Source organism: Gorilla gorilla, chromosome 1 (assembly GCF_029281585.2).
Source record: "Gorilla gorilla gorilla isolate KB3781 chromosome 1, NHGRI_mGorGor1-v2.1_pri, whole genome shotgun sequence".
Taxonomy (NCBI): Eukaryota; Metazoa; Chordata; class Mammalia; order Primates; family Hominidae; genus Gorilla; species Gorilla gorilla.
This window is the reverse complement of record NC_073224.2, coordinates 151,384,738-151,408,858: the sequence shown is the minus strand read 5'-3', so window position 1 is coordinate 151,408,858 and position 24,121 is coordinate 151,384,738. Positions and strand designations below refer to the sequence as shown.

At 39.2% G+C, this 24,121-nt stretch overlaps 2 long non-coding RNA genes across 4 annotated transcripts in view; one reads left to right on the top strand and one right to left on the bottom strand.

Moving 5' to 3' along the window:
- The window catches only part of LOC109026692 (uncharacterized), a 98,990-nt gene extending 93,918 nt beyond the window's left edge, over positions 1-5,072 (bottom strand). For both annotated transcript variants that reach the window (XR_010130519.1, XR_002005768.3), the window contains exons 1-2: positions 5,023-5,072; positions 4,236-4,444 (exon numbers count right to left, since the gene is read on the bottom strand). This is a non-coding gene — a long non-coding RNA (uncharacterized lncRNA). The remainder of the gene's footprint in view (positions 1-4,235; positions 4,445-5,022) is intronic.
- The window catches only part of LOC109026682 (uncharacterized), an 83,725-nt gene that overhangs the window by 15,490 nt on the left and 44,114 nt on the right, over positions 1-24,121 (top strand). Inside the window, exon 4 of one of the 2 annotated variants that reach the window (XR_002005759.2) lies at positions 1,100-1,299. The exons of the other annotated variant lie outside the window; for it this stretch is intronic. This is a non-coding gene — a long non-coding RNA (uncharacterized lncRNA). Of the gene's footprint in view, positions 1-1,099; positions 1,300-24,121 lie in introns of those variants that run through there. 2 annotated transcript variants of the gene reach the window in all.

Sequence of the window (24,121 nt, the reverse complement as noted above, 5' to 3'; positions counted from 1 at the left end):
AAATACTTCCTTAGTCCACTTCTGTAAGAACTGTACTAGTTTGGAGGAGGTATATACCAGTTGTTTTCTGGGATAACAGTTGTTGTGTAAATAAGAGAACTGGACACCCCCAGGAAAACATTTCAGCTATGTCTATTATCCAAATCTATGTCTTCACTCACCAAAGTGTCAAGGTGATGCATCAGTTGATCTGTCTAACAATACATTTTATTACTGACATGTAGGGAGAGAAAAGACCAGAAGGAGGAAAATAGTCAGGGCAAAGGGAAGAGGCAATTTTTGACCTCTAAACAAAGCCTGTTTGTAATTATTTGGTCTGATCAACCCCTCCAGTTTATTTTGACTATTCTACAAGTATATAAAAAAAAAGATGCTGATAAGGGTGAGTTTGGAACATTAATTTAATCAGAGGAAAACAAGGGACATGAAAAGGGCAAGGAAATAAGAAAAAGGCACCAAGAAAGTTATCATCAGCAGTAATCATATTTGTCCTGAATCCTGGTTCTTTTCAGGACTGCTTACAGTCCTTTCAATATGAGCCCTTTCAATAAAAAAAAAAAAACCTGTAATAACTATATCAGACATTTTTCATGGGCTTCCAAGATGCCAGGCACTTCATACACATTATCTCTAAATCTCATTATTGCCTGGCAAGGAAGGGGTCATTATCCCCATTGTGTAGATGATGAAACTGAATTTCGGAGAGGTTTGAACCTTGCCAAGCACAGAGTCGGTAAGTAGCAAATGAAAATTCCTACCCAGAGCTTGAGCTGTTTTTACCTTACCAAGATCAAATCCTCTTCTTTCTGCCCCTCTCTCTTTCTGGTCTTCTCAATAGTTTTCTCTCTCAGGGAAGTCCTATTGTTTATAGTTCCAAATCTAAAGCAAATTAAAAGCTGCCTCATACCAAAAGGCTACTCCAAACCATGTAATCAGCAAGACAGGTAAAATCACTTGGTTCTATTATGTTGCAGATTATATAATTAGTCAAAGCAAAACGGGGCAAAGACATGTGGGAGCAAACAAGTTTAGGGCTACACTTCCCTTATGTATATTCAGCCTTTGCACAAAGACTTACTGTTCCCACCTTTCTTAGCAGATTCGAAAGTGCTGGGTTCCAATGCCATTTTAAGGTTTACAATCCCTGGAAGGGCTCAGATGAAAATGAGGCAGCAACCACATGGTTCCAGTTTCCTCCTCTGCCCCCACAAAGAAGCCTACTACACACCTCTAATTAAAGGATAAACATTAGCACTAGAAATTGTAATTAAAGGATTTATACACACCTAGGATCCTCTTGACAACACACTCATTCATATTACTGTGTAAAAGTTTTATTTACTCCCATGCGAACTTAGAATTGTAATGCGGTTTTATGGTCCATCCCAAAGGCATAACTTGAAGGGGCTGGAGACACCTTTGGGAAAAAAACGAAAACAAACAAGAAATCTAACTTTGAATTGAAATGATGACTTTTTTGCTGGGTGTGGTGGCTCACGCCTATAATCCCAGCACTTTGGGAGGCCAAGGTAGTCGGATCACCTGAGGTCAGCAGTTTGAGACCAGCCTAGCCAACATGGTGAAACCCTGTCTCTACTAAAAACACACACACACACAAAAAAAAATTAGCCAGGCATGGTGGCACATGCCTGTAATCCCAGCTACTCGGGAGGCTGAGGCAGGAGAATTGCTTGAACCCGGGAGGCAGAGGTTGCAGAGAGGAGATGGCACCACTGCACTCTAGTGGGCGAAAGAGTGAGACTCCATCTCAAAAAAAAAAAAAAAGAAGAAGAAGAAATGATGACTTTTTTAAACTGTTTGAAATATCTCTGAGAACTGTATTAGTAATATTTGCTAGGAGTCATTGTGGTGTCCACATACTAGCCCCCTTGGGGACAACATGATGTCACTTAGTGTCAAAATATTATGGGAGCAAGAGCCTAGGAGTTGGAGTCAGAAATGCAATAGCTTTGATTCTGGCTTTGATTCTTTCTAGTTGCTTACTTGTGGTATATTATTTAAATTCCTTGAGTCTCAATTTCCTCATAGAGCAAGATCAATATATGTTTCACAGGGTAGTTGTGGGGATTGAATGAGGTAAAGTATGTGAAGCCCAACAGAATGCCTTAGCACATATCAGGGTGAAAAGCTGCTCTGTTCTATATTTCTTTCTCTAAATTCTAGTAACAGATTCATTCAACCAGTGTTTCGACAAGTGCTTTTTGTGCTTCTTCGAGGTAAAAAGCACAAATCTAAGATTTTAGGCACTAAAAGGGATAAGTTATTATCTTTTCTTATTCTTAAAGAACTTATAGATCAGTGGACGACTTACTTATACATTACTTACACATATATAGAAATTTTATCTTAGGCACAATGTGGTAAGTAAAACTAATAGCTAATATTTATTTAACTCTTTCATTATGCCAAATATTGTGATTTATACCATTTAGTTTAATGCCCATAACCTTAGTGCTATAGGAGATATTAGTAAAGTTCTGTGAAAGCCCAGAGACAAAAAGTATTAATGCCAAGAAAGGACACTCTGAAGGCTCTTCTAGAGTATTTGTGATATTTAAATCAGGTTTTCAAAGATGAGCAGGATTTTAACAGCCTGAGATATTTAATTGTCTAGGAAGAAAAAGCCAGGCACAGTAGCTCACACCTATAATCTCAACACTTTGGGAGGCTGAGACAGGAGAATTGCTTGAGGCCAGGAGTTTGAGCCAGACTGAGCAACATAGTGAGACCCCTATCATCTCCACAAAAAAAAAAAAAAAAAAAGATTTTTTTTAAATTAACCGGGCATGGTGTCACATGCCTTGTAATCCTAGTTACTTGGAAGGCTGATAGCTTGAGCTCAAGAGTTGAGGTTACAGTGAGCTATGATAATACCACTGCACTCCAGCCTGCATGACATAGTGAGACCCAGTCTCAAAAAAAAAAAAAAAAAAAAGTGAAGGGAACAGAAACAGCAAATGCAAAGATCATGAAAGCGTTCAGTTCAGTATTTCTAGAAAACACAAGTATCCCATAGTAGCCGCTGGACTAGAAGATGAAGCTGTAAAGATAGGATAGAGATAAATGGTAGAGAGCACAGAGACCAAGCTAAGGACTAGATCATTTCCCTATGAATTACCCAATCAGATCTATGCTTTAAGAAGACCATGGGAGTGGAAGGAACAGATTAGAAAGAGGAGTAACTGGATATAGAGAGTCCAATTCTGGGCCTGGAAATAAAGGTCCAAAGAGTACATACGTTCACTACTATCCCTGCCAACAAGTTAAGGTAAATATAGTTCTTTCCAGTGGCATTTGTCTGTGTAGGGGGGAATAAAAGATTCAACCTGAATTTGTGGCTGTCACTGTCTTCCAGGAAGATTAGACTCCTGACAGCCTGAACTGTGGATTGAAGGGGTCTTCATGTGGGAAATTCAACAGGCTGAGAAAAAGTTGTTAAATAAAATTTAGGAACCAGAGAGAAGATATAAGCCAAGTCTAGGCCTCAGGAAGATTCATATTGGAATTTTTTTTTTTTACGTATCTGGGCCTTTTGTAGCTACACATCACACTCATAAAAATTCAATCACCAGTAATGCATCAACTCCAAAACAATCACTTGATAGCCTTTTTTCTTCTTTTTTGCAGTGGGTGGAAGGATAGTTTTTTTATTTTTATTTTTTTGCAGGTGTTTTTTCACATTTAATGCTCCTCAGCCTCTCAAGGAAAGGGTGTTTATCCTCATCCTTGTTTCCTAAGCCCCTACACAGGACACGGGACATAGAGGATGCTGCATAATTTAATAAATGTTTAATTATTTGATCAATTAATTCAAGTCAGAAGGCCATAATAGGCTAAACCAGACTTCAGCTGGTTCTAGTTATGTGTATCAATGTGAGAGCCACTTCTTTAGCATTTTAGACAAAGTGGCTCCATAAGGACCTTAGGTCCATTTCCAGGCCATCCTTGCATTTGTAAAAAGAAGGTTTCCAGAAGAAGGTTGTTTCCACTTCCCCCAAGCTCTATAATATGTATAAGACAGCACAAAATGCAATAGAATTTTTTCCCTAAATAGATATTTATTCTACTCTTCAGAACCTTGTAAGCATGGAGTATTGGCATTTTTGTGAATTGGTCTCCGCTGAACAGATAAATGCCTGATATATGCTAATATATATGATTTATGTATCTTTTTAGATAGACAAGCCTATACAAGAAGTCTAGAAGTTACAAACCTTCATTTTCTTCCTTGAGTCTTCTGTCAGTCTGTAATTGAGTCCTCCTTGTCTGGTCTCTGTCTGTCTTCACCTTTTATTTATTCCTGCTCTTTCTGCAGTGTCTCAGATCTTTCTTGTTGGCCTTTTGACATGGATTTTCAGTCAAATGGTTCCATCCAGTTTTCTCTCCAATGGAGCTGTGTGTGACTTGTACAGCTCCAGGGTAACTGAGAAAATAAAGGAAAATGATCATTCCTCATCCAACTCAAAATTAAATATGTAAAAGACAAATATTTCTTTTGTCTGATTGCATATTCAAGCAGACTCTATTGATATGCTTACAGAGTTGTTCTGATTTCTTTATTTTTCCAAAGAATCTTTTCTGTCATCCTTGATAGGTATGTGTCAGAACTCCAGAGAGTACAGTTAGAACCCTGGCCCCCCAAAAAAAAGGTGGAGGAGAAAATCCTGTCTTGATACAATACCATAAAGATATAAAGTAGGAAAAATTTTTAAAATTAATTTCCATGACATTGAGATTTTTCATATTTAAAAATTATATATCTATTTAACAAAAACTTCATAATGGCTCTACTATGAAGCTAATTTCAACCAGCTGGGACATAACATGAACAATGCTGACATGCTGCAGTTGAAAATATGAGCCCCAACAAGCCTTAATTTCCATGAAAGGATACATATTATTATGAACATAATCCAGAGGCAAAAAAAGGGTTAGCAAACAGAGAACTTTGGATAAATTATGTTCCATTAAACATGCCATTATTTTTAATGTTGTACTTACCGGACAATTTGTAGACCATTATTTTCGACAGAGGATGATTACAGAATTATCTTCATTTTTGAAGGAAAAAAACCAGAAAAAATGAAGTTAAACTTCAACTTAAAAGATTAGATCAAGCACAAAATAGTTTCATGGCCAAATTTGAGGGGTCTTGTTTAACATTAAGATGAGAAGAGGCGCTACTCACAGAGAGAAAGGATTTCAGATCTTGCAAACATTTAAATCTTGTATAACACAAGTTGGGGATTAGTCACAAGAAACAACAGAAGGAAAGCAGTTCACTGGATATACCAGTCTTTTGCACAGTTCATCCCCACTAATTAAAACACCTTTTCCACTTGGCAAACTACTATTCAACTCTCAAAACCCAAATCAGTGGTCACCTTCTCTAGGAAGCCTTCCTTACTCCCACCCCAGTTGAAGTTAATCCTGCCCTTCTCTGTATCATTCTCTACTTGTACCTAATTCTATTATTGTGCTTAATTATATTTATTTGTTCATATGTCAGCTTCTCTACTCAAAATATTAATTCCTTGAAAGCAGGCCAATATCTTATTGATCTTTGAAAAAGCAGAGTATCAGAAACATAATAGGCACATTATTCACCTTATGCAACTAAAGAAACAAGGACTAAATGTGCAAAATTGCCAAGCAGTTCTTGAAACATTTTGCACAGCCGAGAAGTCAAACAACATTCAGTCTTCAGCACCTTTGCCCTTTTTTGGCAATTTCTTTCACTCCCTTGATTTCAGCTGTTCTCATTATGATTACCAAATCTGCATTTCCATTCTTGAACTTTTGTCCAGATTCTAGATTCACTTTCACTGCCTGCTGAACATTTCCACATGAAAAGCTCATGAATGCCTCAACTTTCAATATACCCAAAAAGAATTTATTACTCCTCTGTCACAAATTTACCCTTCTTGCTGTGTTCTCTGTATTGGTTCATTGCTTCACCATCATCCCTGTATGACAAGTTAAGCACTTAGAATCAGCTTTTCTCCCTACTTTTGTATCCCCCACCCTATTCTCCTGTTGCCAAATCCTTTCAGTCTGCCTATCGACGGTCTTTTGCTTACCTCTTCTCTTTTCCACTTCTACTGAATTAGTTCAAGTTCTCAATATATTTCTCCTGACCAATGTAATAAGCTGCTAAGAGGCTTCCCGCTTCAAGCCTTTTCAACACAACTCCCATTATGCTGCAAATAACTTCCCTAAAACAGCAACATATTTATGTCGGTTTCCTGCTCAAAGACAACACTGATGGCTCTTCACTGGTGCAATTCCTCCTTCTGGCATGCCAAGGCCTCTGAGAGAGCCCCATGATCTCTCCTTTTCCTATGCATCCATCATTTTTTCATACTGCCCCACACAGTGCACACTCCATTCACACACCCTCCAGACATACCTCTCTACTCCTAAAACACGCCCTTTGCTGCCCCATCCCCAACAACATTGTTCTACCATACTGGTAGAACCCCTCTCACACTTCTTCTCCATTTCCCTATCAATGTCCTATTCATCCTCTAGGCGAGTGGTTCTTAACCTGTACTCCATAGACCCCCAAGGGTCCAGAGGTAAAATTAAGAGATTTGTGATTTAAATGGGAGAAAAATTACATTTCCATTTTCGCTAACTCCTAACTGAAATGTAGTATTTCCTTTTATTGTGAATCTAGGCAACAAACAATGAAAATATTAGAAGTACATAAGACTTTGTCACAAATAGAAATCACAGATATATCCATATCACATTATAGTCATTACAGATATCTTGAATTATTATTTATGCTCATTACTACTTTAAAATTACAACAGTTATTACACCTGCAAATGAAATTTTTTACTTAATGCCTTAATAAAGAAGTGTACTTATTATTATATCACAATTTTTTTATATTTCAAGAGCTATTTTGATACAATTGGTTTCAATTATAATCCTTTCTGTTTTATTTTATACATTACAAACATTATTTTGAGAACAGTTTATTAGACACAATAATGTTTAAGGATGCCCGTCTAGCATCCTTAAACTCTACCACAAGATGTTTTCCCACGCCTCACTCCTACCCCACACAGTATAAATTAATATCTTCCTCTACCTGATTCCATCAACTAGTTGAAACCCCTCCTGAGGCTCTAAGGAGGCCTGCCTTCTGCCTGCCTTCTTTTGTAGTTATTTATTAGTCATTTACTAGGCTTTGAGATCCCGGGGATAGGAACATTTATTTCCTGTTTTTAAGTAGCCCGTGCTGATTGCATCCATGGTAGGTGATGAACCTGAGTTGCGCTGAACACTTTTTTTTTTTTTTTTTTTTTGAGACGGAGTCTCGCTCTGTCGCCCAGGCTGGAGTGCAGTGGCGCAATCTCGGCTCACTGCAAGCTCCGCCTCCGGGGTTCACACCATTCTCCTGCCTCAGCCTCCCGAGTAGCTGGGACTAAAGGTGCGTGCCACCACGCCCAGCTAATTTTTTGTATTTTTTAGTAGAGACGGGGTTTCACCATGTTAGCCAGGATGGTCTCGATCTCCTGACCTTGTGATCCATCCGCCTCGGCCTCCCAAAGTGCTGGGATTACAGGAGTGAGCCACCGCGCCCGGCTGAACACATTTCTTTTTCAGGGAATGTTTTAGGTTGATGGAAATCAAATCAAGAAAATAGACATGTTGCTAGTGTATTCTGGTGGCTGAAACGAGTTTGTCAACTTGTAACACAAACTGAACTGCTCTGTTCTCCTACCTGATTTCTGTGTCTCAAAACAAGACAGGAAAACAAGGGCAAGGATGAAAAAGGTGACTCTAGAATTCTATCTTTGGTAATCCAGACACACAGCAATGAATAATTTATTTAAATATACATATATCTTTATGTATATGTGACTATGTATGCATATACTGCATATCAATGGTTTGGCATGCAGTATATAGTGTATACATTATATATATACATAATATATTAAATATATATTATTTTATTTATAGTTCCATCACACAAGTAGCAGTTTAAACAAGCTGGATTTGAACATTCACAAGAGAACATGTGGAATACTGACCAATCAAAAACCATCCATGCTTCAGGGTCAAAAAATGTATTTTTGAAACAATGATTTTTATTATTACTTGCTATTGCATAACATAAGGTCTTTGTGTGAGGATATAAAACAGTTCCTTCAATGAAGGTATTTATGTTCATTGATACCCAAATCCATAATCTTAATGGTATGGTTTAAAGAAATAATGTAACATAACACATTCATGGAGCACTCATCTCTGAACAATTAACGGAGATTGATAAAAATCAACACCAGATAAACACCCTTTTGACAATGAGCCTCATTATATGATGCATGGGAGAAACTGAAGTTGTGAATGATAAAGAAGATATAAAAGAAAATGCTGCAAGAGATTCAATTTAATACAAAGATGAATATTACAAATACATGTTTAACTGAATAATCAAATATTTAGTCATTCTTTTATGTTACTCCCACTAAAAAACCTAAGACATAACAAATGGCCCCAAAACCATCTGCTGGGAACATCCATTTGCATGCTAATTTTTTATAATTCATAGTTTGAAGTTATTTGTGCAAGCTTCCTATTCTCCTTCTTTAAATTTTGGCCATTTCTGTGTTCCCTGACTCATTCCTGCTTCTTACAACAGGCAAGGGAATTACCAATATTGGTAGTAGTAATAATAATAATAAACACCCATAAGTTATAATGTTCTGTAGCTTTTAATGTTTTAGCTACTAATATTTCATGTTAATTCTCATAAGAACACTGTAAGGAAAACAGGACAGGTATTATACTAAATATATAGATAAAGGGACTAAAGCTCATGGAAGTTAAGTAATTTGCTCAAGTTCCCACAGCCTGTGAATAATGAATAACACAGTCAAAACATGTATCCAGGCCTAATGAGTCTGAATGCAGTTCTCTTTCTGTTTCCATTCTACCCAAGGAAGAGTTAAAGATCATATAACTTCACTTGGGTGATTTCTGAATCTAATTTCAGCTCTTAACCAATCATTGTGGTTAAAGGAATGATTTACCACAGATATACAGTAGGCACTTGGTTATTTGTTCATTTAATTATGCAACAAATAGTTTTTTTAGCACCTCACATTTGCAAAGCCTATAAAATCGATTGGCAGATCCAATTGCCCGTAAGCACTTAGGGTATTTACACTACAAGGAAACAACTTAGACTGGTATATTTTTAACTTTTCAGGATAGTTTTCAAAGGGGAGTCAACACGGCAACTTATTAGTCATCTGCTTTATTCTTGTACCCATCCTAATTGTTAAGAGGAGGAAGGTAGAGAAGGACACTGTGTAGAAAATCAAAGGCTGTCATAGTGAACACTGTAGTACATCACCTAGATACCACCTCACCCAAGGTCATGCTCCCACCCCAGGAGCAACCTACATCCAATGACTAATCTATGCATGGGTGCAAAGTCCAAGCCTCATTGTGGAGCCAACTGTGCCCCCCTCATGCATAGACCATCCCAGCCCCTGAACCCAAACTGACTGCCCACTCCTGCTTCCTCACTCTGTCATAGACATTATTCTCATGGGACAAGAAAGAAGATTCTTCAGTGGGATTATGGAGCCAAATTGCCAACTGACCATTTAGTGTTGATCACTTCATGGTAGATGGAGCACAAATAGCCCCTGACATGTGTCAGTGGTGCTACTGTTAAAGTTGCCACCACTGGAGAACTGAAATTGTAATCCATTGGAAGAAAATGACTGGTAGGTGTAATGTCTCCTGCACTTGAGAAATATGGGAGAGATGGCAAGTGTAAGGATAGTGAAGGCTATTTCTTGGGGCAATCAGTGCTTTTGGAGAAAGATAATGAATGGCTGAGGGTAATTAATCAGCAATTGAAAACTAATTATCAAAGTCAGAGCACCTCAATGCAGCATATAAAGAGTCTCATCTCCTTCAGTCAAGGGACAAAAAGCTGAGGATGAGAAACTGAACTTAATAAGTAGCAGAGTTGAATTCTTCGTTCCTCCGAGTCACTATGCCAAGGCCAAGATTCTGATTTGGAAGAAATGAGACCCTGAAATATGGAATACCATATCTTTGGAAATCATGAGTCACCAGGTTCTCCTGAACTCTCTGGACTTCCAGAAGTAACCCACTCCTCCCTGTAAAAATCTAGCATTTCCCCTGTGCTTGAAGATGATATAGAGGCCCCTATCTTGCAAGACAGCATGGATCCCCTCAGAACATTCCCCCAACCTGTCTCCCTGGTTATTCAACCATTATCTAGTATTAAGTCACAACAAAACATAGTTTATGTTGAGCTGGGCCTGCTGAGCAGACAGAGACAATATCTGCAAAGAGCTGCAGAATCTAGACAACATGTACCAATAGGAGGCAAGAAAGTACATATGGGCTTGGATGCTGAGAGTGCTGGATCAAAGGAGGTAGAACATGAAGTTGGATAAATGAAAAGTTACTTATTTTGAAGCCCTCATTAGGATTATACATCCTGGCAAAGACCCTGGAAATTCATATTAGCACATTACTGAGATGATCCTTTGAAGTTTAGAGAAAACAAAGTCTAGTGAAGAATGCTCCAATTGCCATGGCAGATGGTAGAAGAGGGATCAAAGGGCTTAGAAAAATGGGTATACTAGCATACATATACTAAGTAAGACCAGAAAATCCACCAGCTAGCTTTGGCCTGCTGCAAGGCCCAGAGGACACTGTTTACCAAAACAATAAGAAATGCATCAGCTACAGGGACACCAGCATCACTGAGAAGCACAGTGGTGGCTGTCTTCTGTTGGCCAGGGCTGACAGTAATAAATTCCATTATTAAACTGAGCCCCTTGATAGCAGACTGGATAATAAAATCCTAAAATAATGGAGACCAGGTAGAGGAACATAGCCACCAGAAGTAAGGTGAACACTCAAGATTGGAATGGCAGCCTGGAGGGTCTGACTCACAGAGAGCTATGGAGATGATTAATAGAACATAGCATTCCTAAGGGAAATATAGATGGGATGGCAACAAGGGTACTGCTCAATTCACATAATCAAAAGAAATCAGAGATGGATGATCAGGAGGCTGTGGGCACATAAGAAGGCCAATCCCTTGCCCAGTTTCTGTACCTAAGCCAGTTTTGAGACCCAGAACTGACTGACCGAAGGAGATGCTGGGTCCCTAGGAGGAAGGCTCTGCAACACCATGGCAAGTACACATGGTAATGAGTCCCCAGTTCAAAAGGGACCTATAGCCATTTACTCAGGCAACCATATACTGGGGACAGGGTAATTTCAAATATTTTGAAGACTGTTGGATCCAGTGTTCATGCTGACATTTATACCTAAGAACTCAAAGCATCAGTCACCACCCTCTATTAGAGTGGAGACCCGGTTTGAAAAAAAAAAAAAAAGTCCAGCTCACAGACAGTCCACTGAATCCATAGACTCTCCCAATGGGTACTCCAATTGGAGAAGACTTTTTTGGTAGCTGGCACAACCTTAGCATTAGTTTCTTGGCCAGCCAAGAAAGTAAAACAAAAACAATTACATCTTGAGGATACTGGAAGATGTTTGTGCCACCCTTAAAGACCTAAAGGACTTAGGGGTGGTGTTGCCACCTAATTTCCATTCAATTTACCAGTCTGGGCCCTGAAAAATCAGGTAGATCCTGAAGGATAACTGTAAACTACCACAAACTCAACCAAGCACTAGCCCTCATTGCATCTGCTGTGCCAGGTGCTACAGCAGATTAATAGCCTCTAGTACATGGAGTGCAGCCATTGATCTGGCTTATGCATTCTTTTCCATCTCTATCAGAAATAGTTCTCACAACAGTGTACATGCACAACCTTGCCCAAGAGCTAATTTAACTCTCTTACTCTATATAATGATGTGGTATAAAGAGACCTGGATCATGCTGCTGTGTTGTAGAGCATCACATTGGTCTGCCATATCAATGATATGTAAATTGGACCAGAATATCGAGAAGTAGCAAGTATGTTGGAAGCTTTAGTAAAACATATAACACTTTGGCTTTCCGTGCTGATATTGTTCCAGCAAACATGGCAAACATTCTTAAAACCCACCCGACATTCTGTAAGAAGTGTGGCAAGCACCAATCCCACAAAGTGATACAGTACAAGAAGGGCAAGGATTCTCCATATGCCCAGGAAAAGTGCCATTATGACAGGAAGCAGAGTGGCTATGGTGGGCAGACTAAGCTGGTTTTCTACAAAAGGCTAAAAGTACAAAGAAGATTGTGCTGAGGCTTCAGTGTGTTGAGACCAACTGCAGATCTAAGAGAATGCAGGCTATGAAGAGATGCAAGCATTTTGAACTGGGAGGAAATAAGAAGATAAAGGGCCAAGTGATATCCAGTTCTAAGAATCATCTTTTGTTTTATTATGAAGAAAATACAAATTTGATTTATGTGAAAAACAAATGTATCACTCTGATGGACAGAGGTAAGCCCTACAAAGGTTAAAAGGTCTGCAACATCAGTAAAATATCGGGAGAGGATCCAATGATCTGGGATCATCCTGGGACATCCTCTCAAAATAAAAGAAGAAATTGCCTCTCCTGCCTCCCACCACAAAGAAAGAAGTAAAATGTCTGGCAGGCCTCTTGAGTTCTGGAGGAAGCATATTCTACACTTGAGAATATTACTCTAACCTATATACCAGAAAGCATGAAAGCTGACAATTGTAAAGGCAGCCCAATGCTGGAAAGGGTTCTGCAGCAAGTCCAGGTCATGACACAAACAGTCCTGCCACTTGGGCAATAGAACACAACAGACTCTATGGGCTTACAGGTGCTTGTGATGGGAAAAAACACTGTGTGGAGTTCACAGCAAGCCACGATATGGGAATCACAATTAAGAATTCTAGCATTCAGCCAGGCATGGTGGCTCACGTCTGTAATCCCAGCACTTTGGGAGACCAAGGCGGGCGGATCACGAGGTCAGGAATTTGAGACCAGCCTGACCAACATGGCGAAACCCCGTCTCTACTAAAAATTCAAAAATTAGCTGGGCATGATGGTGGGCACCTGTAACCCCAGCTACTCAGGAAGCTAAGACAGGAGAATCGCTTGAACACAGGAGGCGGAGGTTGCAGTGAGCCAAGATCGTGCCATTGCACTACAGCCTAGGCAACAGAGCAAGACTCCATCTCAAAAAAAAAAAAAAAAGAAAGAATCCTAGCATTTTACCAAGGTGGGTGAATCACAAAGTCAAGAGAGCAAGACCATCCTGGCCAACATGGTGAAACCCCGTCTCTACTAAAAATACAAAAATTAGCTGGGCGTGGTGGCAGGCACCTGTAGTCCCAGCTACTCGGGAGGCTGAAGCAGGGGAATTGCTTGAACCTGGGAGGCAGAGCTTGCAGTGAGCCAAGATCGTGCCACTGCACTCTATAGCCTGGGCAACAGAGCGAGACTTCGTCTCAAAAAAGAAAAAAAAAAAAAAAGAATGCTAGCATTCTAGAGCAAAGGCATACCACCAGCAATGGAAAATTAGGTACCTTCCAAAAAATACAGCTCTTGACATGCTACTGGGCCCTGGTGGAAATGGAGGCATGATCCACAGAACAGTAAATAACCATGCTGTCAGGACTGTCCACCATGAGCTGGATTCTGTCCAGTCTGAAGACCAGCTGTAGCAGTGGGATACATCCCAGTAATCTTAAAAGTTTTCACCCAGAAAAGAAATCCACCAAAACCCTGAAGGAGTTGTTCCCAGAACTTTTACCAGCAAAGGGATCTGAGCAGCACAAGCAGTAAACTTTAATAGACATTTTAATGTGCTATCCAGATCACCCCTTCGCTTCAGGCCAGAAACACTCATTCCCCCAGCTACCATGAGTATTACTGATGGACAGCTCACAGCTGATCGTTCCTCGAGATATTGCCCTCAGCTAATGAGAGCCACCTCTTCCAATGTCATGCTCCCTTCCCAGGGCAACTGGCATCAAATGACTGATCAATACAGAGCTACAAAGGCTCACTGCCCTTGGCCCAGGGCCATTTTAGCTCCATAGTTCCTGAGATTCAGCTGAGATATCTGTTGTGACTACAATACAGCTCAAATTTTCTCTCTCAATCATCCTGCATTCTTCATTCCCTTACAGGTGTTGATCCAAGAACATTCCCTAGTAAAATTTCTGCATGCTAATCTCTGAACTTTCTTCCCAGAGAATCTGACCTGTAACAGCTGTACCTAGCGTGGGCAATCTTTCCTTGATATACTCTTTTTACAACGAAAAGCTTTTTTTAGATATGGGATCTCACTATGTTGTCCAGACTGAAGTGTAATGGCTATTCACATGTGCAATCATAGCTCACTATGGCCTCAAATTCCTGGGCTCAACTGATTCTCCTGCCTCAGCCTCCCAAATAGCTGGGACTACAGGCACATGTCACCACACCTGGATGCAAAGGCTTTTTATAAACTAAGATTTTAGAACTTTGAAAAACAAAACTCACATGGCTGCCCTAATGTTTAATCCACAATTTCAATTTCCAAGTTCTTTCAAAAACTTATGTTAAAACTAAAAAGTCATCTAGACCATATAAATACCTATACTCTATATCTTTGTAGCTATTTATTTAAACAGCTGTTTTATTATGTTGTAAACATATTTTCCCATTCTATGAAATCAACATTATTGTTAAATTTTATCTTTCTTCTTTCATAAAATGATAAAAATTCATTGCCCACTATTTCATTCAGTTTCTACTGAGAAATAATTATAAATTCTTAAAACTTCACATCATCAATATTATCAATCTGCTGCCTTATACACTTGGTGTAGTAGGAGAACTACTTAATGAGGAATCTAGACTTCTTAGTTTAGCTTTTTTATGTGACTTTGTATTACTCACTTTATTTATTCATTTAACAAATATGGTGCAGTGCTTGGGGTGTTTCAGAAATTGCACTTAATTCTGAGCAGAAAGAATAAGGAAGACAGGCAGCCCCAATCCTCATAAAGATTAGAACCTAATGGTGAAAGCAGACATTAAACAAGTCATGATATAAATAATTGTTTGACTAACAATTGCGATATGTGTTCTGAAGAGTAAAGCCACAGTGTCATGAGTGTGTAGAACAGAAGGCCCTAACCTAGCCTAGGATGCCTGAAATTTCTTGAGGAAATGGCATTTAAGTTGAGATATAAAGAACAGATGAAACTTAGCAAGATGAAAAGGGGGAAAGAGATTTATAGACAGAAGGAACTTTATACTTGAAAATTCCATAAAGGGAAGAAGCTTAGTATGTTCGTAGAACTAAAGGAAGGCTACATAACAAGAGAATAGTAGAGACACAGGAGATTGGGAGCAAGCCATATCACACAGGGCCTTGTACATCAGAGGGACAGTTTTGAACTTTATCCTGGGTGCAGTAAGAAGCCATTTCAGAGTTTTAGACACAGATTTCCTTATATCCATAATGGTGATAATACCATCTGTCTGCTTACCTTATCAATTGCTAAGAAGATCAATAAGATATTGGATGTGAAAAAAAAAATCACAAGAGGGCAGAGCAGGGTGGCTGAACAGAAGCCTTCACCAATCATCCCCCACTCAAGAACACCAAATTTAACAACTATCTACACACAAAAAAGCACCTTCATGAGAACAAAAAGTCACATAAGCAATCACAGCACCTGGTTTTAACTTCATATTGCTGAAAGAGGCACTGAAGAGAGTAGTAAAGACAGTCTTGAATCACCGATGCCTCTCCTCCCCATCCCCTGATAGCAGCCATGTAGCACAGAGAATCCATGCATTTGGGACAGGGAGATTGCCCAGTGATTGTGGGACCCTGCATTGAACTCAGTGCTGCCATATCATGGCAGAAAGCAAAACCAGGCTAAACTCAGCTGATGCCCACCAACGGAGGGACCATGTAAACCAACCCTAGCAAGAGAAGAATTGCCCATCCTAGTTGTTGGAAATTGAGTTTTGACAAGCCTCGCCACCACAGGCTAAACTGCTCTGGGGTTCTAAATAAACCTGAAAGGCAGTCGTGGCCACAAGGACTGCAGTTCCTAGGCAACTGCTAGTGCTGTGCTGGGCTCAGAGCCAGTGGATGTTGGGGGCATGCAACCTAGTGAGACACCAACCAAGGCAGCTAAGGGAGGGCCTGCACCACCCCTCCCACAACCCAAGGCTCTCCAGCTTGCAGTAATAAAAGTAGCTTCTTCCTTCTACTGACAGAGGAGAGGGAGGATTAAAGAGGAGTTTTGCATCCCAGATATCAGCTCAGCCACAGTAGGACAGGGCACAAGGCAGAGTTGCAAGGTCCCCGTTTCAGACCCTAGCTTTCAGACAGCATATCTAGACACACTTTGCGCCAGAAGGGAACCCATTGCCTTGAAGGGAAGGACCCAGTCCTGGCAGCATTGTCACCTGCTGACTTCAGAGCCCTTGGGCTCTGAAGAATGAGCAGCAATACCCAGGTCATACACCTTAGGTGAGACTCTGAGCTGTACTGGCTTCAGGTGAAACCCAGCACATTCCCAGCTATGGTGGCTATAATGAAAGACTCCTTCTGTTTGACAAAAGCAGACAGAAAAGTAAAGGGAACTTTGTCTTGAACCTCAAGTACCAACTCAGTTACAGTAGGGTAGAGCACCAAGCAGTCTCTTGGAGTCCCTGATACCAGGTGTTGGCTCTTGGATGGCATTTTATGTCCTGGGCTAGAGGGGAGCCTATTGCCCTGAAGGCAACTCTAGGTCCACCCAGGGCCTGGGGGAACTCGTGGCTCTAAAGGGAATGGTACAAGCCTGTCTGGCTTTTCCACCTGCTGATTGTAGAGCCCTAAAGCCTTAAGTAAATATAGGTGATAGCCATGTAATGGTTACAGCAGGCCTTGGGCAAGACCCAGTGCTACGCTGGCTTAAGGTCTGACCCAGCATAGTCCCAATGGTGGTGGCTACATAACTGCTCGTGTCAACCCACCCCAGCTCCAGGTGGCTCAGCACAGACAGAGAGAGAGAGAGAGAGAGAGAGAGACACTCTGTTTGGGAGAAAGTAAGAGAAGAGAACAAGAGTCTCTTCCTGGTAATTGAGAGAATTCTTCCAAACCTTATCCAAAACCAAGGCAGTACCTCTATGAATCTGCAAGAACTACAGTATTACTGGTCTTGGGGTGCCCCTAATACAGATATTATATCACAATACCCAAGTCCCTTTGAATACCTGGAAAACCTTCCCAAGAAGGACAGGCACAAACAAGCCCAGACAGTGAAGACTGCAATAAACACAAAATTCTTCAATGCCCAGACACCAATTAACATCCATAAGCACCAAGACTATCAAAGAAAAATGGCCTCACCAAACAAACTAAATAAAGAACCAAAGACCAACCTGGAGAAACATGTGACTGTTCAGACAAAGAATTCAAAATCTATTTTGAGGAAATTCAAAGAAATTCAAGATGACACAGAAGGAATTCAGATTCTGTCAGATAAATTTAACAAAGAGATTGAAATAACTTCAAAGAATCAAACAGAAATTTTGGAGTTGAAAAATGCAATTGGCATACTGAAAAACACATCAAAGTCTCTTTATAGCAGAATTGGTCAAAGAGAAGAAAGAATTAGTGAGCTTGAACACACACTATTTGAAAATATACAGTTAGAAGAGACAAAAGAAAAAAGAATGAAGCACGCCTTGAAGACCTAGAGAATAGCCTCAAAAGGATAAATCTAAGAGTTATTGGCCTTAAAGAGGAGATAAAGACAGAGATAGGGGTAGAAAGTTTATTCAAAGAAACAACGGGCTCGGCATGGTGGCTCACACCTGTAATTCCAGTACTTTGGGAGGCTGAGGCAGGCAGATCATGTGAGGTCAGGGGTTCAAGACCAACCTGGCCAACATGGTGAAACCCCATCTTTACGAAAAAATACAAAAATTAGCCAGGCGAGATGGTGTGCGCCTGTAATCCCAGTTACTCAGGAGGCTGAGGCATGAGAATCACTTGAACCCAGGAGCTGGAGGTTTCAATGAGATGAGATTGTGCCACTGCACTCCAGCCCGGGAGACAGAATAAGACCCTGTCTCAAAAACAACAACAACAAAAGAAATAATAATGGAGAACTTTCCAAATCTAGGGAAAGATATCAATATGCAAGTACAAGAAAGTTATAGAACACCAAGTAGCTTTAACCCAAATAAGACTACATCAAAGCATTTCATAATCAAACTCCCTAAGGTCAAGGATAAAAAAGATAGCCTAAAAGCAGCAAGATAAAAGAAACAAATGACATACAATGGAGCTCCAATATGTCCGGCAGCAGACTTTTCTGTGGAAACTTTACAGGCCAGAAGAGAGTGGCATAACATACTTAAAGTGCTGAAGGAAAAAAACTTTTACACTAGAATAATATATACAGTGGAACTATCCCTCAAACATGAAGGAGAAATAAAGACTTTCCCAGACAAACAAAAGTTGAAGTATTTCATCAACACCAGACTTGCCCTACAAGAAATGCTAAAGGAAGTTCTTCAACCAGAAAGGAAAGGATATTAATGAGCAACAATATATCATCTGAAGGTACTAAATTCATTGGTCATTGTAAGCACAGAAAAACACAAATAACGTTAACACTGTTAACTGTAGTATGTAAACTACTCATATCTTAAGTAGAAAGACTAAATATGAACCAATCAAAAATAATAACTACAACAACTTTTCAACATATTGACATTACAATAAGATATAAATAGACACAAGGAAAAGTTAAAAAGCAGGGGGACAGAGTTAGAGTGTAGAGTTTTTATTAGTTTTCGTTTTCCTTGTTTGTGCAGGCAGTGTTGTCATTAGTTTAAAATAATGGGTTATAAAATAGTATTTGCAATCCTTGTGGTAACCTCAAATCAAAAAACATACAACAGATACACAAAAAATAAAAAAAAAAAAGATTAAATCATACCACCAGAGAAAATCACCTTCACTGAAAGGAAGACAGGCAGGAAGGAAAGAAGAAAAAGACCAGAAAACAAATAACAAAATGGCAGGAGTAACTCCTTCTTATCAATAATAACATTGAATGTAAATACACTAAACTCTCCAATCAAAAGACATAGAGTAGCTGCATGGATTTTTTGTAAAAATTTACCAAGGAAAATTTACCAAGCAAATGGAAAGAAAAAAAAAGGTTGCAATCCTAGTCTCTGACAAAACAGATAAACCAACAAAGATCAAAATAGATAAAGATGGGCATTCCATAATGGTAAAGGAACCAATTCAACAAGAAGAGCTAACTATCCTAAATATATATGCACCCAATACAGGAGCACCCAGATTCATAAAAAAAAAAGTTCTTAGAGACCTACAAAGAAACTTAGACTCCCACACAATAATAGTGGGAGACTTTAACACCCCACTGTCAATATTAAACAGATCAACATGACAGAAAATTAACAAGAATATTCAGGAGTTCAACTCAGCTCTGGATCAAACAGACCTAACAGACATCTACAGAACTCTCCATGCCAAATCAACAGAATGTACATTTTTCTCAGTGCCACATGGCACCTATTCTAAAATAAACCATATAATTGGAAGTAAAACACTCCTCAGCAAATGCAAAAGAACCAAAATCATAACAAACAGTCCCTCAGACAACAGTGCAATCAATTTACAACTCAGGATTAAGAAACTCACTCAAAACCACACAGCTGCATGGAAATTGAACAACCTGCTCTTGAGTGATTCCTAGGTAAATAATGGAATTAAAGCAGAAATCAAAAAGTCCTTTGAAACTAGTGAGAACAAAGAAACAATGTACCAGAACCTCTGGGACCCAGCTAAAGCAGTGTTACAAGAGAAACTTATAGCACTAAATACCCACATCAGAAAGCTAGAAAGATCTCAGATCAACACCATAACATCACAATTAGAAGAGCTAAAGAAGCAAAAGCAAACAAATCTAAAAGCTAGCAGAAGACAAGAAATAACTAAGATCAGAGCAGAACTGAAAGAGATAGAGACATGAAAAGCCCTTCAAAAAAATCAGTGAATCCAGGAGCTGGTTTTTTGAAAAAAATAACAAAATAAATAGATTGCTAGCTAGACTAATAAAGAAGAAAAGAGAGAAGAATCAAATAGACACAATAAAAAAAGATAAAGGAGACATCACCACTGACCCCACAGAAATACAAACTACCATCAGAGAAAACTATAAACACCTCTGTGCAAATAAACTAGAAAATCTAGAAGAAATGGATAAAATCCTGAACACACACACCTGCCCAAGACTAAGCCAGGAAGAAGTTGAATCTCTGAATAGACCAATAACAAGCTCTGAAATTGAGGCAGAAATTAATAGCCTATCAACCAAAAAAATCCCAGGACCAGATGGATTCACAGCCAAATTCTACCAGAGGTACAAAGAGGAGCTGGTACCATTCCTTCTGAAACTATCCCAAACAATTGAAAAGGAGGGACTCCTCCCTAACTCATTTCATGAAGCCACCATCATCTTGATACCAAAACCTGGCAGAGACACAACAAAAAAAGAAAGCTTCAGGCCAATATCCCTGGTGAACATTGATGCAGAAATCCTCAATAAAATACTGGCAAACTGAATCCAGCAGCACATCAACAAGCTTATCCACCATGATCAAGTCGACTTCATTCATGGGATGCAAGGCTGGTTCAACATACACAAATCAATAAACATAATCCATCACATAAACAGAATCACTGACAAAAACCACATGACTATCTCAACAGATGCAGAAAAAGCCTTTGATAAAATTTAACATCCTTTCATGTTAAAAACTCTCAATAAACTAAGTATTAATGGAACATATCTCAAAATAATAAGAACCATTTATGACAAACCCACAGCCAATATCATACTGAATGGGCAAAAGCTGGAAGCATTCTTTTTGAAAACCGGCACAGGACAAGGATGCCCCCTCTCAATACTCCTATTCAACATAGTATTGGAAGTTCTGGCCAGGGCAATCAGGCAAGAGAAAGAAATAAAGCATATTCAAATAGGAAGAGAAGAAGTCAAATTGTCTCTGTTTGCAGACGACCTGATTGACTATTTAGAAAACCCCATCATCTCAGCCCAATATGCAAAATCACAAGCATTCCTACACACCAACGACAGACAGACAGCCAAATCATGAATGAACTCCCATTCACAATTCCCATTCCCATTCACAATTGCTACAAAGAGAATAAAATACCTAGGAATACAGCTAACAAGGGGTGTAAAGGACCTCTTCAAGGAGTACTGACAAACCACTGCTCAAGGAAATAAGAGAGAACACAAACAAATGGAAAAATATTCCATCCTCATTGATAGAAAGAATCAATATCATGAAAATGGCCATACTGCCCAAAGTAATTTATAGATTCAATGCTATTCCCATCAAACTACCATTGACATTATTCACAGAACTAGAAAAAGGTACTTTAAATTTCATATGGAAACAAAAAAGAGCCTGTATAGCCAAGACAATCCTAAGCAGAAAGAACAAAGCTGGAGGCATCATGCTATCTGACTTCAAACTATACTACAAGGCCACAGTAACCAAAACAGCATGGTTCTGGTACCAAAAGAGACATATAGACCAATGGAACAGAACAGATACCTCACATATCTACAACCATTTGATCTTTGACAAACCTGACAAAAACAAGCAATAGGTAAATGATTCCCTATTTAATAAATGGTGTGGGGAAAATGGCTAGCCATATGCAGAAAACTGAAACTGGACCCTTCCTTACACCTTATACAAAAATTAACTCAAGATGGATTAAAAACTTAAATGTAAAACCCAAAACCATAAAAGCCCTAGAAGAAAACCTAGGCAATACCATTCAGGACATAGGCATAAGCAAAGACTTCATGATGAAAACACCAAAAGCAATTACAATAAAAGCCAAAATTGACAAATGAGATCTAATTAAACTAAAGAGCTTCTGCACAGCAAAATAAACTATCATCAGAGTGAATAAGCAACCTACAGAATGGGAGAAAATTTTTGCAATCTACCCATCTGACAAACTCTAATATCCAGAATCTACAAGGAACTTAAACAAATTTACAGGAAAAATACAAACAACCACATCAAAAAGTGGGCAAAGCATATGAACACACACTTCTTGAAAGAAGACATTTATGTAGCCAACAAACATATGAAAAAAAGCTCATCATCACTGATCATTAGAGAAATGCAAATCAAAACCACAATGAGATACCATCTCATGCCAGTCAGAACAGTGATTATTAAAAAGTCAAGAAACAATAGATGCTGGCAAGGCTGTGGAGAAAAAGGAATGCTTTTACACTGTTGGTGGCAATGTAAATTAGTTCAACTATTGTAGATGACAGTGTGGCAATTTCTCAAGGATCTAGAACCAGAAATACCATTTGATCCAGCAACCCCATTACTGGGTATATACCTAAAGGATTATAAATCATTCTACTATAAAGACACATGCACACATATGTTTATTGCAGCACTATTTACAATAACAAAGATGTGGAACCAACCCAAATGCCCAACAATGATAGACTAGATAAAGAAAATGTGATATGTATACACCATGGAATACTATGCAGCCATAAAAAGGAATGAGATCATGTCCTTTGCAGGGACATGGATGAAGCTGGAAGCCATCATTCTCAGCAAACTAACACAGGAATAGAAAACCAAACACTGCATGTTCTCATTCATAAGTGTGAATTGAACAATGAGAACACATGGACACAGGGAGGGGAACAACATGCACCAGGGCCAGTCGGGGAGTGGGGGATGAGGGGAGGGAGAGCATTAGGACAAATAGCTAATACATGCAGGGCTTAAAACCTAGATAATGATTTGACATGTGCAGCAAACGACCATGCCACACGTATACCTGTGTAACAAACCTACACATTCTGCACTTGTATACCAGAACTTAAAGTAAAATAAAAATAATAATAATAATAATAATAATAAACAAGCCTCCATGATCTGTTGCCTACAAGAAACACGCTTCACCTATAAAGACACACATAGACTGAAAGTAGAGATGTAAAAAGATATTCCACGTCAATGGAAACCAAAAAAGAGTAATGGTAGTTATACCTACATCAGACAAAATAGATTTTGGGACAAAAACCATAAGAAGAGACAAAGAATGTCATTATATGATTATTAAGGGGTCAGTTCAGCAAGAGGATGTAACAACTATAGGAATACCCAGATATATAAAGCAAGTATTATTAGAGCTAGAGGGAGAGATAGACCCCAATACAATAATTCCTGGAGATGTCAACATCTCGATTTCAGATCTTTCAGACAGAAATCAACAAAGAAATATGGAACTTAATCTGCATTACACACCAAGTGAACCTAGTAGATATTTACGGAACATTTCATCTCATGGCTATAGAATGCACATTCTTCTCAGTAGATGGATCGTTCTCAAGGATAACCATATGCTAGGTCACAGTACAAGTCTTTTTTTTTTTTTTTTTTTTTTTTTTTTGAGACAGAGTCTCACTCTGTTGCCCAGGCTGGAGTGCAGTGGCGCAATCTCGGCTCACTGCAAGCTCCGCCTCCCGGGTTCACGCCATTCTCCTGCCTCAGCCTCCCGAGTAGCTGGGACTACAGGCGCCTGCCACTACGCCCGGCTAATTTTTGTATTTTTAGTAGAGACGGGGTTTCACCTTGTTAGCTAGGATGGTCACAATCTCCAGACCTCGTGATCTGCCCACCTCGACCTCCCAAAGTGCTGGGATTACAAGCGTGAGGCACTGCACCCAGCCCACAGTACAAGTCTTAAAACATTCAAGAAATTGAAATAATATCAAATATCTTCTCTTCCCTAACCATAATGGAATAAAACTAGGAATCAATGCCAAGAGGAATTTTGGAAACTATAAAAACACATTGAAATTAAATAATATGCTTCTGAATGACCAGTGGGTCAATAAAGAAATTAAGAAGAAAATTGACAAATTTCTTGAAACAAATGATAATGGAAACACAACATACCAAACCCTATGGTATACAGCAAAAGCAGTACTAAAAAGGAAATTTACAGTCATAAGTGTCTACATCAAAAAAGAAAAGGGTG